Below are 17,827 nucleotides of genomic sequence, written 5' to 3'. Positions count from 1 at the left end.
ATCATAGTAATTGGCAACTTTATCTTTAAAGTTTCTTAAGCCTTAGGTCTTGGAGGCATCCTTCTTTGATCCACTCCTCCGTTTACTTTACACTCCACCTCAAATCTATCAGCAAAGCCGTTTTACTCTATTTTTTAAAATAAACCCAGCACTGACCCCTTCTCACCACTTCCAGCACCCCCTTGGTATGAGCCATCCTCGTCCCTTCCCCTGATGGCTGCAGTGGCTCCCAGCTGAATTCTGGCTTCTATCCTGCCCCTTCTACCCTTCCTGGAGCCTAGTCTCAGTTTCAGTTCCTCCTCTGCTCAAAACGCACAGGTGGCGCCTTTCTCAGAGGCAAAGCCAAGGCCAGCACGATGGCTTTCAAGGCCATATTTGACTGGTCCTCCAAACCCCTCCGATATGATCCCCTCTCATCCTCCTGGTCACTCTGTCCTCTGGCTGCACTGGCCCCTTTGCTGCTCTTCAAACAAACCAGCGTGCTTTGGCACTGCTGTTCTCTCTATTTGGAATGCTTTCCCCCTAGTTATTTTTGTGGCTTACTCCCTTACTTCATCACCCTATTTTATTTTATTTTAATTTTTAAATTGAATTATAGTTGATTCCAATACGTGTACAATCATCACCCTATTTTAAATTGCACCTTCCAGTCCCACATTCCATGATCTCCTGAGCACATAGCATCATGTGCCGAACCATGTATTTTACTATTTCTTTTTTCTATCTTCTTCCATTAGAGGGTAGGTTCTTTGCGAATGAAACACTTTTGTTAAGTTCATTTCTGTGCCCCTGGCTGGCACCTAAAAGTGTAGCTGGCACATAGTTAATGGTCATGGGCCTTTGCTGAGTTGGTACATGAATGAATGAATACATGAATGAAATGGACAAAGAATCCCTGAGGGAAGCTGGAGCGTGAGGAGTCCAGGATGAAAATGAAGAAATAACCTTCATTTTAGTTGAAAGGCAAAAGACATCTGCTCTGTTGAAATCAGAGCAAACAGATCAGAAAGGACAGGTGCAGGTGGCAGGACAGGAAGTCTGGCACCTTCCGCTTCTCTTTTCTCTCTGGGGCAGAGGGTTGCATCAGCTTCAGAGACGTGGTAAAAGGATGTGGTGATGAGGCTCGCAGCTAATGTTCACTGAACTTAGCTACGTGCTAGTTCTGTACTGGGTATCCTGCATACCCAGTACAGAACTAGCACGTATCTCATTTCCTAACATCTGCTCGAGTAGTAGTTGTAATTAAGTCAATTTCTAGGTATGGGAAAAATAGTCTCAGAGAAGTTAAGGAGCCTGTCTCAGTTTGTCTGACTGAGTAAACAGGGTTAACCAGGTGTGGCGAACAGGCAAAGGAAATGCACACAGAAGCAGGAAACTGAATGATGCATTGGGGCGCTGCAGATGGCGTGGTCAAGCCAGGGTGGGGCAGCACATGCAGAGAAGTGTCCAGAGATAGAGCAGAAATGGGACTGGGCCATTGTGTGCCTGCAACACAGGGATAAAAGAATGCACGGATTGGACTTTATATTTTAGTGTAGTTTTTCTTCAGTTGAGTTATATAAAAACCTTGGTTAGACAAAACTTAATTTCCAAATACATCTGAAAATATAACTTCAAACTCCTGAGGGAGCCAATTAAAAAATGTAGCATTTAAAGTTAAAATCTGGGAGTTCCCATTGTGGCTCAGCAGTAATGAACCTGACTGGTATCCCACAAACACGGGTTTGATTCCTGGCCTGGTTCAATAGGTTAAGGATCTGGCATTGGCGTGAGCTGTGGTGTAGGTTGCAGACGCGGCTCGGATCCCAAGTGGCTGTGGCTGTGGTAGCTATGGCTCTGATTCCACCCCTAGCCTGGGAACTTCCATATGCCTTGGAAAGACAAACAAACAAACAAAAAAGTTAAAATCTGTCATTAGGGAGTTCATTTATTACTAATGAAATTATGAATATAGCAGTTAGCTTGGAAACTGGAACCACTCAGAAAAAATTGATTACAAAGATGTTAAGTAGGTGATACAGCATCTGCTTAGGATGTTTGGAGTAAAATCGACATTAAGACAATTTTTCTTTTTTCTTTTCAGGGCTGCACCTATGGCATATGAAATTCCCAGGCTACGGGTTTAATTGGAGCTGCAGACGCAGGCTTACGCCATAGCCAGAGCAACATGAGAACCAAGCTGCAGCTATGACCTACACCAGGACTCACCGCTAAGCCAGATCTTTAACCAGCTGAATGAGGCCTCATGGATGCTAGCCAGGTTCATAACCCACTGAGCCACAATGGAACTCCAAGACAGTTTTTCACAAAAATTTGAAAATTCTTTTAGAATTTACAAATGTCCATATCATTCCCCATCCTGATAAGACAGCAAAAGGCAATGGGAAGCTGCGGAAGTTTTAGGAATTTAGAGGAATGTAATCAGATTTCTGTTTTAGCAAGTTTCCTTTGAAACTGGAGGCTATGGTCAATGATACAAACTTCAAAAACAGCAGCATGTGGAAGTTCTGGGGCCAGGGATTGGAGCCGAACCACAGCAGTGACAATGCTAGGTTCTTAATCGCTAGGCCACCAGGGAACTCCCTAGACAAAAAGTCTTAAAAAGGAAAAGGGCAGCAGTAGCTCTTAGGGGAATGGAAGCAGCTTGCTGTTAAGAGAAGGGCCTTGGTAATCTAGTCCCAGGGATCTGTGATAAAAGAAGAAAGATTGGGAGATGTAGTCTCTGCCTGAGAAGGGGTCTGGGGCTAAGCAGTAAAAGGACTTGCCCCGAAGAGAGGAGAGAAAGGAGCCCACTCGGGTGAGTGGTGGCAGCACCTGCAGCAGGGGTGTAGAGGAGGAAGGGCAGGGTGACAGGGAAGGAGATGGAGTTCAGTTTTGGCCACAGATTCGAAAAACCTTTGGGGCATCCATGAGGTGTGAGCAGAGTGACTGGACTATAGGCATTAAGTCCAGATTGTGTTAAGAGTGAGCAAGGCCTCGGAGGAAAGGATCAGAATAAAAGCACCTATTAAATGAAGCAGTCTTTGATGAAAAACAAAAACTCCCATTTACTCACCATCCACTTTCTGGGCTTTTCTCCAGCCTGAAGTAGAACAAAGAAACCTCATGAGAGAAAGGGCACAGGAGAGGCTCTCAGATCGTACACACGGGAGAGGGTGGCACAGGACTTACAAAGCTCTCAGAGTTTCTCTGCAAAAGACAAGAAATGAATCAGTATCCTCCATAGGAGATGAACCAGTTGTACATGGAAAGGGCCTCTGGGAGACTGCATCTTGGGTTGTGTATGCAGTGAGTCCTGTGAGCTGTGCCAGAATGAAGGTCACAGTCAGGGTCATAGCTCAGGGGAAGTAAAAAGGGGGCACTGTGGTATTGAAGGAGAAGGGCCTGCATTAAAAACCTCAACTTCAGGGGGTGGGATGGCCTGATGTGGGTGCCCCTCTACTCCAGGGTTGGTCTCTGTTGCATCCACCCTTGTGAACATCTTTTCCAGTGTGGTTTGAGGGTGTTTCTGTAATAAATGCCTTGTTCTGTCAAAAACAAAACAAAACAAAAACAAACCTCAACTGCAAATCCCTTTGATCCTCTTCATCCTGGTCCTCTCCCTTCTCCTCTGTCCAATCCTTCTTCCATAGTCTTCTTTGGACTCACACTGGCTCGGTCTTCTGATTGCTTTGCCTTTGGTCCAGCATTCTTGCTCTTTCTCCCGGCAACATTTCCAGATGACACCAGGTGCAGCCAGCAGGAGAAATCCCAGAAGAAGCAAGAGTAAAGCCTGAACTGTTGTCCAAGGAAAGTCCTTCAAGAACAATGTGCCTGAGACATAAGTGCTGGGCATTATTCCTGCAGAGAAAAGCAGAAAGGATAGAGCGGGCAGAGGATGCTGCAGGATTCTCCCAGATCCCTGGTCCAGCCCAGTGGCAGAGGGGTCTGGTCGGAAAATAACTCCAGCTCTGCCTCCTCATTCTCTCCCACAGAATGGTTGGGAAACCAAGATACCTTGAGAGTCACCATGAAAAAAATAAATAAGAAAGGGAGTTCCTGTCGTGGCTCAGAAGAAACGAATCTGACCAGCATCCATGAGGATGCAGGTTCAATTCCCGGCCTCACTCAGCGGGTTAAGGGTCTGGCATTACTCTGAGCTGTGGTGCCGTGAGCTGTGGTGCCTTGAGCTGTGGTGTAGGTCGGTCGCAGTTCTAATTCCACCCCCAGCCCGGGAACTTCCATAAGCCAGGGGTGCGGCCCTAAGAAGACAAAAAAAAAAAAAAAAAAAAAAAAAAAGAGGAGAGAGAATGTAAATCCTTTATTTCTCTCTCAGATAAAAAATTCCATATGAATAGAGAGCCTTTCCAAAGAGGTTTTGCAAATTCAGTGACGTATTAAGTGTGTAGAAAAAGTTAAATTAACAAAATAAAAACTACCCATGCAGCTAGAACAGTCACAAATGGACATAAATGTAACAGCCTAAAGCCAATGCATGAAGTTTAAGCAAATTTCCTCCCAGTAGATGACAGTCATTGTTGTGAGGATTAAAGGAACAATGAACAATCAGCTGTTGTCTTCCTAAGACAGTAGAGTTTTTACCGACAGAATAGTTTCCAGCAATTTTTCCTGAGACTAAAGCCTCATGTGTTTTTGTTTGATTAATCATTATTTCCCACAACAGTCTAGAGAGAACTTCCCCTTTTGTATATTTTTTGTTCTTCCTCCATAAAATTTAACCCTAGATTGTGTACTATTTTTTATCATTTCCTACCTGTTTCGTTCTGGTAACGGCTTTGGGGTGAAAACCCTGCCTATTCCAATAAAGGGTAATTTTTTTAAAAGGTAAACATAATAAAAGGGCATGTGTCAATGATTTATTTAACTTATTGTTAAATTAATACGAAAAATGTTAAAAGTAGTTCAAATGAGAATTTGATTTCCAAAATCTTCTCTTCTCTATCAGAGAGAAGTCATTTGCAGTGCCAAGGACTGGAACTATCTTATTCTCAGCAAGTTAACATCTGTCTCTACAAAGTCATAAATGGTCTAGAAAAAGAAACAAGGGCTCAGTCCTATGGAATCAGAGATCCTCGGTATGAGGTCTGCTAGACAAGGTCAATATTTCGTTGAAGAGAAACCCCATAATCTTTTTTGACCATTACACATTAAGTTTTTCATTACAAAAGTCTTTCACAAATTTTCCTGGCTGTTCTTTCTTACCCCTGCAGTGCTGAGCACAAAGCAGGCAGTGGTAGTTTACACAAAGGCAGTGAATATTTGAGAAACAGACCATATCCCAATCCTACAGTATTGCCTACTTGGAATTCACACTACCTGGCATGAGGACTTTGCCCTCAGAGGATCTGTTGGCAATAGCTCATGTGTCACCAGAGAGAGAGCAGTCTAAAATAAAGTCATTGCTAAAGTGAAGTCCAGGAGTTCCCATTGTGGCTCAGTGGTTTAGGAACCAGACTAGTATCCATGAGGATGCAGTTTCAATCCCTGGCCTCACTCAGTGGGCTAAGGATCTGGCATTGCCGTGAGCTACAGCATAGGTCACCAATGTGGCTCGGATCTGGTGTTGCTGTGGCTGTGATGTAGGCTGGCATCAGCTGCAGTTTTGACTCAAACCCTAGCTGGGGAATTTCCATGTGCCATAGGGGTGGCCTTAAAAAGCAGAAAAAAAAAAAAAAAAAAAAAAGAGAGAGAGAGAGAGAGAGGAAGAGAGAGAGGAAGATTTTTAGGGCAGTATAACATTTGCAGAGGACTACTCTTCATTTCCATATTTCTGCCCAGGTGGATTTATAGGTGAGGAAGTGAAATACAGGAAGAATTCTAAAATAGTTTAGAAAATAATTATATGTTATTAAAGAGGTGATAATTTTTAGAATTTTGGAGAAACTTGTGTATTTTCAGCCATATGTGGAGCATGTGTGTGCTGATGCCTCATATTGCTGTATCACTTGGTATATTACGAGAAGGCTGTGATTATGATATTCTGAGTTAAGTGCTAAAACGCAGAACATTTATAAGCAAGGGACAATAAACCACTATTGTATTAGTGATACCAGTTTCTGTAGCACACATTGAAAAAAAAACAAGCAGCGAAACTCCCTTAAGTCTCAATTTTTCACCTTCATAAACTTTTGTCTTTCTCTCAAACAACATCTAAAGCAGATTTTCTGGTTATTTTTAACATGGTTGCTGAGGGACCATTGTGTGACTTTGGAGTCAGGGCTGTGAAGTCCTCTGCTGGATCCTGGGCGTTTGACAGACAGAAAGGCAAAGGGATGCAGAAAGGAACTCCCATGGGAGATTGTCCTAGGTCAAGCTTCAAAGTTTCAAACTGGCTGGTTATGATTCATTTCACATGGCATTGTTCTGACCACAGCCACAGGGCCGCATCTAATTGCAAGGGAGGCTAGGAAATGTAGTTTAGAGGAATATTTGTGTCCCCTTCAAGCTCTTTTGTTGAAACCAAATCCCTAATGTGGTGGTCTTTGGAGGTGGGGTCTTTGGGAGGTGATTAGATGGCGATGTCGCAGATGGAATTAGTGTCCTTATGAAACAAAGCCCAGAGGACTCTGACCCTTTCTACCATGTGAGGACACAGTCATACTGAACTCCTGACATCTTGATCTTGGACTTCTCTGGCTCCAGCACCCTGAGAAATGTTTTTTGTTTAAACCACCTAGTCTATGGTATTTTTGCAAAAAAACAAACAGACCAAGACAATTGTGTTTCCAAGAAGAAAAGAAACAGACTTTGACAACTACTGTAGCATCCTCCGCTGCAATGATTCCATGTTACGGGGAATCCACAATCAAAAGGAGGACATATATCAACTCTGAGAGTCTGATTTCTTAGAGAGGACCCCATGCCTCTGGGCAACCTTCCTGGTGTGTGTTCTTAGCAGGGAGCCATAGACATGGTGTGGTGGTGAGAGGGTGTGTGGAAACCAAAGGGGATATGGCGTGTGTGTGGAAGGCAAGCTGACCTGTTGTACTGGCCCCTAAAGAGGCTGTGCCTTAGTTTAGTTACTTGTAATAAATAATAAACAAACATATAAGTAGAATATAGAGTATACTAGGTGCTGATATATAGCATGCATCATCTAGTCTAGGAAAAGAAAGGAAAAGAGATAAGAATTGGAGGTACACAAGTTTCTCCAAAATTCTAAAAATTATCACCTCTTTAATAACATATAATTATTTTCTAAACTATTTTAGAATTCTTCCTGTATTTCACTTCCTCACCTATAAATCCACCTGGGCAGAAATATAGAAATGAAGAGTAGTCCTCTCTGCCTCCGAATTCTTCTATTTTTCATTGCTTCCTATTTTATTTCATTCCTTTTTCTTACCCAGTTTCTCCATATCCGTCAAAATAGACTTTTGGGGGAGTTTTTTTTGTTTTGTTTTGTTTTTGTTTTTTCGTTTTTGTCTTTTTTAGAAATAGTAGGCATTCTGTTTAAAGTCGGCCCTTGGGGTTCGATGATACTGGACAGGATATTCTGAAAAATGATCCATTACTGTAAAACAGACACACCTTTCTCTGCAAATTAAAATTTCCCTTTCTTAATCTTGAAAATGGGTCCAGAGCCTAGGATTCATTTTCAGAGTGTTTTTCCCTAGCAGTTGAAAGCGAGCTCTCCATTATTTAGATCTTGCGGGGGCGGGGCACGGAATTTCATTGAGATTCAAAACCCGAGTATGCAGTTTCGCAGACGGGCGCTTTAACCAGCCAAACCATGGTGCCAGAATCATCCACTTCCTCGGCAGAAAGATTTCTTGCTCTTCTTAGGGGCAGTTTCAGATTAAGTGATCGGATTTGGAGGAACTCTCGCAGTAGGATATCGATCATGTCAAATAAGGACAAGAGTGGGTGGAAGGAGACGCCGCTCGTTATCCGCAGACGGGATGCTGCACGACTAAACCGGCTGGCCCCAGGTAAATTCATTTCACAGAAAAACTTGTGTGTGGTTACAATCTACCATCAACTTTGAAAACAAATTCAAAACCATGGTCAGCGTCCCAGATTAGGGAGAGGGAGGAGAGGGCGGACACTCATTATTACTCTTACTCCAACCCCAAGGGCCGACTTTAAACAGAATGCCTACTATTTCTAAAAAAGACAAAAACGAAAAAACAAAAACAAAACAAAACAAAAAAAACTCCCCCAAAAGTCTATTTTGACGGATATGGAGAAACTGGGTAAGAAAAAGGAATGAAATAAAATAGGAAGCAATGAAAAATAGAAGAATTCGGAGGCAGAGAGAATCGAGAAGTGAATGAAAGGAGGTCACCAGGCTTTATTTTGTATTCACTTGCGCGGTCTTCACTGAGTACCGACAATTAACTGCATAGATGAGGTTGACAGGTAAAGGAGGACAGGGCCCCCACAGGACCTCGTGGCGCAACGGTAGCGCGTCTGACTCCAGATCAGAAGGTTGCGTGTTCAAATCACGTCGGGGTCAACTGTTTTAGTGTTTAGGTGGTGTAGTGGTCTGTGAAGCGGAATGTGGGAAAGAAAAACATGCATTCTCTGCTTCCTCCAACGTGCGATGCTCTTGAGAAAGTAAATAAATAGACAGGTATACAGGAATATACACTGGTGTAATCGTGCTTTGGGCGTTAATTTCTGGGCCCATGAAGACATTTTTATTCTGTTATTGCAAACTCTGAATTTCACGCTTCATCGACTTCCAGGTTTTTCTCCCCACTCACTTCTGTGCTCCCTGACCCATTTCCTCATCCATCTCTCTCCAACCGTCAGAAATTAAGCAGATCTTTACAGACAACTAGTCAGGCCCCAGTGGGTAACCTAAGCCTACCGGCTTCACACCTGGGTCAGCTTTTTCTGGCCAGAGAGGTTACGGAACAAGCAGATACTTAGCTCTCAGCGACTCACCTACTCCTGCCAACCACGGAAGGAGTCAGTTCATTTCCAGATGCAAAAAACCGGAACACAGCGTTTTTGTTTGTTCGATTTGTACTGCCAAGTTGAGACTAGAAGAAATGAACCATGACATCGGAGAAAGTTAGTCCTCTGGGCTAAATGTTTTGTGAACACCCTGAAACCCTTTTTTTTTTTTTTTTTTTAATGTACAGGAATGTGCGTTTTTTATTACCTGGGACTAGAGAACCCTCAAAAGATTCCAAACCATCACATTACAGCATGGAAGTAAAGGAAAGCACGTTTACTTCATCAGAACCTATTCTTTTGTATGACTTAGAATGACTTTAAAGCATGACATCTGGAATATCAGCAGATATTTTGTTATAGATGTACACGTTCACATAGTACATAGTAACAGGCATTACATCTAAGCATGCCTTTTTGCACAGGAGAAGAGTATCCAAAATAAGCTAGTTCAGTCTTTGGCTATTGCAGTACCAAAGACAGATTACTGATCTAGGGGAAGAGAAAGCGAGACAGAAATAGAGTGAGAAACAGAAAGAAAGCACGAATGAATTTAATTCTGCAGATTGGGGAGAAGGAAAAAAAAGAAGTGCGAAAAAAGCTGAATACTAACTATTAGAAATCACTTTCTCGTAGCAGAGTGGCGCAGCGGAAGCGTGCTGGGCCCATAACCCAGAGGTCGATGGATCGAAACCATCCTCTGCTAGCTTGGCTTCTTTTCCCTCCAAAGAGCCGGGATAAGAGACTATATTAGGAAAATTTGTAATCTGTATATCCTCTTTGTGAGGTGTTTAGCCCACCTTTTAAACATGTTCCTTCCACATCATGTGTGGTAAGAGAAACGTTAGAACGGCAATGAGATACCACCACACGGCAAAATCTAGGACACTGAACATCAAATGCTGGGGAGGAGGTGGAGCAGCAGGAATTCTCTTCTCAGTCACTGCTAATGGGAATGCAAAATGGTACAGACACTGTGGAATAAAGTTTGGCAGTTCCTCACAAAACTAAGCATACGTTTACCAAACCATCCGGCAATTGCCCTCCTTGTTACAGCAATTGCCCTCCTTGTTAATTTGCCGAAAGATGTTGAAACTTATGTCCACCAAAAAACCTGTACTCAGATGTTTATAGCAGTTTTATTCATAATTGCCAAAACTTAAAAACAACCTAGATGCCCTTCAATAGGTGAATGGATAAATAAGCAGGTGCGCGAGACAATGGACTATTATTCAGCATTACAAAGAAATGAGCTAACAAGGCAGGAGAGGACATGGAAGAACCTTAACTGCATATTACTAAGTGAAATAAGCCAATCTGAAAGTCTACCTATTGTATCATTCGAATAAAAAGCAAACCTAGGGAGATAGTAAAATGTTCATTCGTTGCCAGAGGCTGGTGAGGGGAGGAAGGATGAATAGACAAAGCACAGAGGATTTTTCAGGCAGTGAAAGTCCTCAGCGCGATACTGGAACAATGGATATATGCCATTCTATATGTTTGTTGAGATTCATGAACTATACAGCACCAACAGTGAACTGTAAGGAAACTATGGACTTTGGTTCATAGTAGGTTCATCAATTGCAACAAATGTACCCACTCTGGTGGAGGATGTTGATAATGGGGGAGACTATTCATGTGCGAAGACATGTGTACCCTTCCCTTAACTGTGCTGTGAACCAGTAACTGGCTCTAAGAAACTACATCTAAAAACAAAAGAGAAGTAAAGAAATTACTATCTCGAAATCTTCTCTTTCTTAGACTTCCCTTCTTAGCACTCAAGAGAATGATGCTTTTGGAAGGTCTTTTCTTTTTAAGTTTCCCCTCACACCTCTGATGTAAGAATTCATCAGTTTCGAAAAACATTCAATTTAGCAACTTGATTTAAAGAAAACTTATATATGTCAAAGAAGAGTAGTGATCTATAGCTCAAGCCTATGTTAACTTTTTGGTCATTTTGTATAAAGTGATATTATAAATGAAGACATTTTAAAGATAAAATAATTAATTCAGAGGCCTGGGAAAGATGGAAATTTGCGGGATTTTAAAGAGCCTGCAAAAAGGGAACTGGACGAGCCAGCCAGGAGTCGAACCTGGAATCTTCTGATCCGTAGTCAGACGCGTTATCCATTGCGCCACTGGCCCACCCACGAATAGCTGGGGCCTTAACACTCACAGAAAAAGGAAGTGGCAGCAAGCATTACTACGTTGCTCTAAATATGAATGTGTGAAATCTTTTCCTTCTGCTTGCTTTTTTCGGGTCACCAAGGTTTCAAAACCCCAAACCTCAGAATTGTAATAAAAGATAGTTTTATTGGTTCCTTTTATGTCACTCATGCATTATGATTCTTTCATGGTCTACGAGAACTCTGTTTAGATGTAACTTGCAAAAGGTCTGAGTTGATGTTTAATATTTTATTTGGTATTTTAGAAAGTGTCTTCAAGTTAAAGGTCAATGCGACCAAGAACAGAAGGTGTAACACACTTACTAAAAAACAGATCAACTTCCGTAGTCGGCAGGATTCGAACCTGCGCGGGGAAACCCCAATGGATTTCTAGTCCATCGCCTTAACCACTCGGCCACGACTACATACGTTATGACGGCCTTTCAATGTTCTCCATGTTACTATATATCATTTGTTCTATGCTTCAGGATTTAGTAATTTAAAAAGGCAAAACAAAAGATGCTAAATTCCATTAACAGTTGATGAAACCCAAGAAGGGCCAGTCAGCTTCAATTATAGCAAGTGGTAAACTGAGAATGCTCTGGTCTTTTCTAGAAAGTAAATTGCCATATGTTGCAATAGTTCTAAAAATTCTCTTATTTTTACCGTAGTAGAAAATTTATCCTCAAAAAATAATCTGACAAAGCTGTTCCTTACTGATACCCTACGTCTCAGATACTGAATCCAGTGCCTGGAATGTAGTTACTAGGGCTCAACAAATGTCAGCAGCTATTGTCACCATCATTTTTTAAATTCAAGAATGAGGATCCATCAAAATATTCCACAAGGAAGCCTATCTCTCCTGTCTCTTTGTAATGCTTAAAATGTTTTAAAGCACTAGATAGAATATTTTTTGAATAAATAGGAAAGTAAAAAATACTTCTGAGAATCAAATCCACTTCACTGCTTGGGACCTTTTCTCACAAGAGGAAGAACAACTTTATCTGATACTCTGTGAATAAGAGGCAAAAAATATTTGCAAATTCCACCTCCAAAGCAAGAACGGAACCCCAGAATCTCTAGCTTTCTAAAACGACACAGTTATTATCACAGTCTTATCTGTATGTGTATGTCTGTGGGTATGGGTATATTAGTAAGTATAAGATTCTGTATTTCATCAACTGCTCCATCCCAGGAACAGAAAGGCTAGGCATGACTGATAAACCACTACTTATGTGCTGATGGGCTGAAAATTATCTCCAGCCCAGACCTCTGGGCTCCAGAATATACAATTGTCCTAGTTATTTCTTTTGGCATGTTCATGGTCATCTCAAAAGCAGTACATCTCCAAATGAATGTCCCATCCTTTCTCCTAAACTTGAACTTCCTCCAACAACCCAAATTTTTGATAGAAACACCCAGGTACTAAAAACTAAAGACTCAGAACTCCCTTATCCTCTGATTCTCTCCCCAAGGTCCACAGGTTACCAGATTTCAGATCAATCTCCAAGTTATTTCTCAAATCTGGCTCTTCCTCCCAAGCCTCAGGCCTGTTTTCTTAGATCAGGTTCTTACAGTTTCTCTTTAGAGTTATTGTACCAATTTCTTGAAAGTCTTTTGGCCTCCGGTCCCTTGTCCCTGAACAGATTCATTCACTTCTTCATTGTTTCAAAAATTTTATTCTGAGCACAGTCACATGCCCAACACTTTGCTAGGTGCCACACATCTGGTGGAGAGCAAGAGAAGTAGGGGCATTTTTTGAGGGATTTCTAGAGTAAACAATTACAAAAGTAAACATTTACCATTGAGTATGACAAGGGAGGGGTCTGGTGTGCTGTAGTAGCCCATGGGAGGAGTGCTAGATTCCAATCGTGAATGTGTTAGGTGATTGACTGGAGAAGTACTCATTAGTCTCCCAGTTTCATGAAAAAATGTCCCAGTTATACCTTTGTTATGTCTGGGCAAATGGACACTCAATAAATACCTGTGGAATGAATCATAATTAAACTCAGATCTGAAGGATGTGTGGGAATGAGCCAAATTGCCTAGGGGAGTGGTGTTCCAGACTTAAACCTTATAGACCATGAGAGAAATGGATGAGAGTGCTGTCAGGCTGGAACATCATTGCATTTTGGAGGGGTACAGGATAGGGCAGCAATAAGAGAGAGAACTGGAGATATAGCTTAGGGCAGATAATGTAGGGAGGGCTGTATCAGCACTAACTGGTGTGTTCATCTGATAATGCTAATCAGTTTGGGTTCCTTCCCTCCTTTAAAGTCTTTAAAGGTACTCTGTGGTCCACAGATGGCATAGGAGGCCCTCATCATGGGCATCTAGATAACATTCCCAGCTCCCTTTCTGGCCACACTGTCAAGGGAGCCTGGGACTCCTGAGGCAAGGAAGGATCTGCCCTTCTTCACCTGGCACTGGTTTCTTGATGCTGACCTTCTGTTTTGTCTCTTCAGAGCCCCGTGCTCTTCTGTCAGGGCCTCTGTTTACATAGGACAGCTTCTGCCAAGACGTCTTTAAACATTTAAACTTTTATTATAAGAATGTTCAAGCATATAAAAAGTATCTATATACGAACCACCCAGATTCAATTATTATTAACATTTTGCCCTGTTAGTCTTATCTGCCTTTTTCTGTTGAATCCTATGAAATTCATTTGCAGACATCACGACACATCATACCCTACATACATAAACATGTATTACCTAAACTCGTCTCATATACCCAGAATACCATTATCTTAACTAAAAAAGATCCAACAATTCTTTATAAAAACCTCTAATATCCAGTCCTTCTTTAAATGTCTTTAGTATGTATTTTGGAGCCAGTTTTTCTAATCAGGGTCCAAGCAAAATTCATTCATTCACTGCATTTGATTGCAATGTTTCCTTAGTTCCTTTTTGGTTCAGAAGAGTCTCCCAGCTTTTTGTTACTGTTGTCGTTATTGTTTTGTCATTAACTTTTTTTAAAAGTCCAAGCCAATTCTAGAATGTCCCACACTCTGAATTTCTTCCATTGTTTTCTCATGGCAAGTTTTAATTATTCCTCTACTCTAAACTAGAAGTTACTTCTATATGGTTGGACTCCTTTAACTGATTAGATTCAGGTTAAAAATGTGTGGCTCGACACTGTGCTCTTGATACAGTACTTCACATCAGGAGGCACTTATCAGGATACCCCACTGAGGGTGAGGATAAAGTAGCCCCCCATCCTCCCCCACCTGGGTTTGTTCTTTTTCTCTTTGCAACTGGCAAATAATCTTGGGGTGATCCTTTGACACCATGAACATACTGTTTCCCAAAACCTTTTTCCTAAGGGTTTTAATATCATTAATGCTCTTTGCCTAAGTCTGTTATTTCTCCAGGGATTGCTAATGGTGAATCTTCCACTATATTTTCCTACATGCGTTAGAAGGTACGTTTTTCAAATTTGTTTACCTTTTTCCCGCCACCCAGTCCTTCTTAGGGGTTCTATGGCAGCTTCACATCTCTCCGTTATAACAATCTTAGATAGCAGGTAGGTGCAAACTACTATGTGTAAGATAAATAAGCTACGAAGATATATTGTCCAGCACAGGGACTATAGCAAATATTTTACAATAACTTTAAGTGGAGTATAATCTATAAAATTTTTAAATCACTATATTGTACACCTGAAACTAATATAATACGGTAAGTCAACCATACCTCAATAAAAATAAAATACATATATTGAAAAATAAATAAAGTCAGCTGATAGACCAAGTGTCCAATGGAGAAAGCTCATTGTAAGATATATGAGTCAACGCCATCTCCAAGGATGCAAACGGCACCCCGCCCTCCGCAACACACAGACCGCTAAATAGTGAAAGGCTCTGTCTGATGTGTTTGCACCGTCGTCGAATGGGCGGGAAGAACTTGAGAGACATTATACAGCCTGTAAGGTCCAGAATGGTTCTCGCACACCAATGTGTATAGTTCTCACCTGGAAGTTGGATTCCTGGGTCCCACTCCTAAACTTCTAATTCTGTAGTTCAAGGGTAGCGTTGAGAGGAAACTGGGACTGGCTGAGAAAGTTTGCATTTCTAAGAAGCTCCCAGATGTTGCCACTGATCCGCGTTCCAAATTTTGAGAAGGGCAGACCGGGAGAACCGACTGTTGGAGATGCTGTGAAGAGACAGAACGGGTGAAAAGAAACAAAAAGTAAAGAAGGGGTGTGGAGAGGAAATACATTGAGGATGAAACTGTTACAGTGAAAAGGGGGTTTCTGATTACTGACTGTAACCAAAAAAAATGAGGTAATAAATAGTGGGGTGGTCAGCACGAAAATTTGGAACTGGTTTCAGTAACCATAAGGTAAACCCCACAGCAACCACGAAGGGATTCGAACCCTCAATCTTCTGATCCGAAGTCAGACGCCTTATCCATTAGGCCACGTGGTCCTGCTACGGTCGTAAAGGTGCATTTAGCAAATTTGTTCAAATAAAATAACATCACTCTCGTAACAGAATGAAAACTTACTGCAAACTAGGAGAAACCTTATCGTCTGGTTGGGAAAACAAATTGAACCTAATGGCAAAAAAAGTCTATAAAGTTACAACCTACATAACTGCCAGGGAGAGGAATCTGATGCTGCAATAACTAATAGAGCACTTCATCTTTTGATGGGAATCAGGGAGAAAGGCCAGACCAGGTGCTGAGAAATGAAGGAGAGGAAAAGATAGAGCTGGTTTGCTTTATATCCCCAGGAAACCTCTGCTGCCTTACAGTGCTTTTAGGTAAAGATTGTAGATTTAAGACAAGAATTCACTTTTGTGCATTCCAAAAATCCCACTCAAAACAACTCTAAAACGTGTTCAAATAGGATCAAAAGGTCAGGAGAGAACAAAATATTATTATCTGGAAAGGCGTTTGAAGTGTGGTAGTTGATTTGTCAGACTTGAGAAAGTTGAATCCTAAACAAATGTCATAGGGAAAGCGAAGAGGTGATCAGATTTATACCACAGAAACTCCATACTCATGCCCCAGCCCAGGCTCAGGAACTGTCAGCAGTAGCTTATCTGGGAACTACCTGTTAGGAACTGAATTGTGTCCTCTTGTCCCCCTTCCCATCCTCCTCCCTCAAATATCGAAGCTCTAACATCCAGGATCTCAAAGTGCGACTGTGTTTGGAGACAGCGTTTTAAAGAGGTAATTAAAGTAAACTGAGGTCATATGGGTGGGCCCTGATCCAATGACGGGTGTTCTTATAAAAAAGATCAGGACACCAGCACACAGAGGAAGGACAATGTGAAGACACAGGAAGAAGACTGTCCTCTACGAACTTGTTGACAGAACTGTGAAAAAAAAGTTAGTTGCTTAAGCCACCCAATCTGTGGCACTTTGCTGAGGCAGCAAACTAATGCTGCATTGCCCCTCCATCCTGGAAGACGGACTGGAAGTTAATTTTCTTGAGTGAGCAAAGTAGTGGGTGTCTAGGTTGGGGCAGTGAATCTCAAACTTCTCCCGGCGTCACCATCAGGGAGGGCTTAAAACACACACTGCTGGGGGCCACCTTCAGAGTGTCTGATTGAGGTGGCCTAGAGTGTGGAGAGGATTTGCATTACTAAATTCCCAGCAGGTGCCCTGCTCCCTGTCCTGTCCGCGAGCACCTTTTTAACAACCACAGATTGGAGGAAGGTCTGCTGACATTGGGCTATTAGAAAATGGTTAAGAGCTCAATATATAAGAGCGATTTGTTTCGAGTTGTTGTGGACTGAGTGACACGTGGACACTACAGACCCAAAGGCCCACGGATTCCCACTGAGAAGAGAGGGTTTCTGGGAAGGCAAACCCTTTATTTCAGCCTTTTGAGGATAAAGCATCTTTTCACCAGGTTAAGAATAGGGCCAGACGTGCGCTGAGAAAGGATGGGCGAGGGGTGGGGGCGGTTAGTGGGGGGCGAGACCTAACACCGCAGGGCAGTGCAAGTCTGGGAGTCTTTTTCAAAAGAGAGAGAAGTCTAGTAAAATTATAGGAAAAGTAGTAGTTCAGACATCTTGGCCATTTTTACACCTATTTCACTGCGGATCCAAATTCAATAACTGCACGATTTTTCTCAAAACAGGAAAAATTCGACAAGTGCAAAGGTCAAATGTGAGAAAGCACTGAGTTTTCCCCATCTGGAGCGTTTGGGGTTGTGGATTAATATTTAATCTGGTTAACCCCTTTTCTTTCTCCACTAAACATTAGCGAGCCCATGAATAGCGGAGAGAAAAATGACCAAGTCTACCAGCAAAAAGAACTAAATCTTTAGAGCCTTCGGGCCATGAGAAAGCATTGTTTAAAATCCAAATTCCGGAGAAAAAGAGCAATTTGCCGGGGACCTCGTGGCGCAACGGTAGCGCGTCTGACTCCAGATCAGAAGGTTGCGTGTTCAAATCACGTCGGGGTCAACCTCAGCTCCCTTTTAAGGGAGTAATGAGGAGTAGCTTTTAGATATATATAAAGTCTGTTTATGACACTAATTAACAGATTGTCTGCTCTAGACAGAGGACTCAGGATTTGCATTTGTGACTCCACGGTTGCCCCTAACTTGCCATTAGAATTCTAAAACGAGGATGAATTCCCATAATGGCCAACGTCCTTTAACCGAGGGCTTTCATTTAAACACTCCTCTTTGGCATCAGGGAACGCATAGCCTTCTGGTTTCCTTTTCTTTTCTTTTTTGAAAATAGTTGATTTACATGGTTCTGTCAATTTCTGCTGTATAGCAAACTGCCCTACTCATAC

The 17,827-nt window shown here is 42.0% G+C and overlaps 6 non-coding genes across 6 annotated transcripts; 3 read left to right on the top strand and 3 right to left on the bottom strand.

The window, feature by feature from the left end:
* Positions 1 to 8,386: 8,386 nt before the first annotated feature.
* On the top strand, positions 8,387 to 8,458 carry TRNAW-CCA (transfer RNA tryptophan (anticodon CCA)). The gene has a single exon. It is a non-coding gene; the product is annotated as a tRNA-Trp (tRNA).
* A 1,080-nt stretch (positions 8,459 to 9,538) lies between these two features.
* On the top strand, positions 9,539 to 9,610 carry TRNAM-CAU (transfer RNA methionine (anticodon CAU)). Its single transcript has one exon. It is a non-coding gene; the product is annotated as a tRNA-Met (tRNA).
* A 1,366-nt stretch (positions 9,611 to 10,976) lies between these two features.
* TRNAR-ACG (transfer RNA arginine (anticodon ACG)) lies at positions 10,977 to 11,049 on the bottom strand. Its single transcript has one exon. It is a non-coding gene; the product is annotated as a tRNA-Arg (tRNA).
* Positions 11,050 to 11,412: 363 nt separating this feature from the next.
* Positions 11,413 to 11,494, bottom strand: TRNAS-AGA (transfer RNA serine (anticodon AGA)). Its single transcript has one exon. It is a non-coding gene; the product is annotated as a tRNA-Ser (tRNA).
* A 3,931-nt stretch (positions 11,495 to 15,425) lies between these two features.
* TRNAR-UCG (transfer RNA arginine (anticodon UCG)) lies at positions 15,426 to 15,498 on the bottom strand. Its single transcript has one exon. It is a non-coding gene; the product is annotated as a tRNA-Arg (tRNA).
* Positions 15,499 to 17,418: 1,920 nt separating this feature from the next.
* TRNAW-CCA (transfer RNA tryptophan (anticodon CCA)) lies at positions 17,419 to 17,490 on the top strand. Its single transcript has one exon. It is a non-coding gene; the product is annotated as a tRNA-Trp (tRNA).
* Positions 17,491 to 17,827: the final 337 nt, after the last annotated feature.

The sequence above is a fragment of the Sus scrofa genome, chromosome 7, assembly GCF_054392235.1.
Source record: "Sus scrofa isolate SSC_HxYL_T2T_F1_AM1 chromosome 7, Sscrofa_HxYL_maternal_Yorkshire_Landrace_v2.0, whole genome shotgun sequence".
Lineage (NCBI taxonomy): Eukaryota > Metazoa > Chordata > Mammalia > Artiodactyla > Suidae > Sus > Sus scrofa.
The sequence above is the reverse complement of the archived record's forward strand: the minus strand, read 5'-3'. Positions and strand labels throughout refer to the sequence as shown.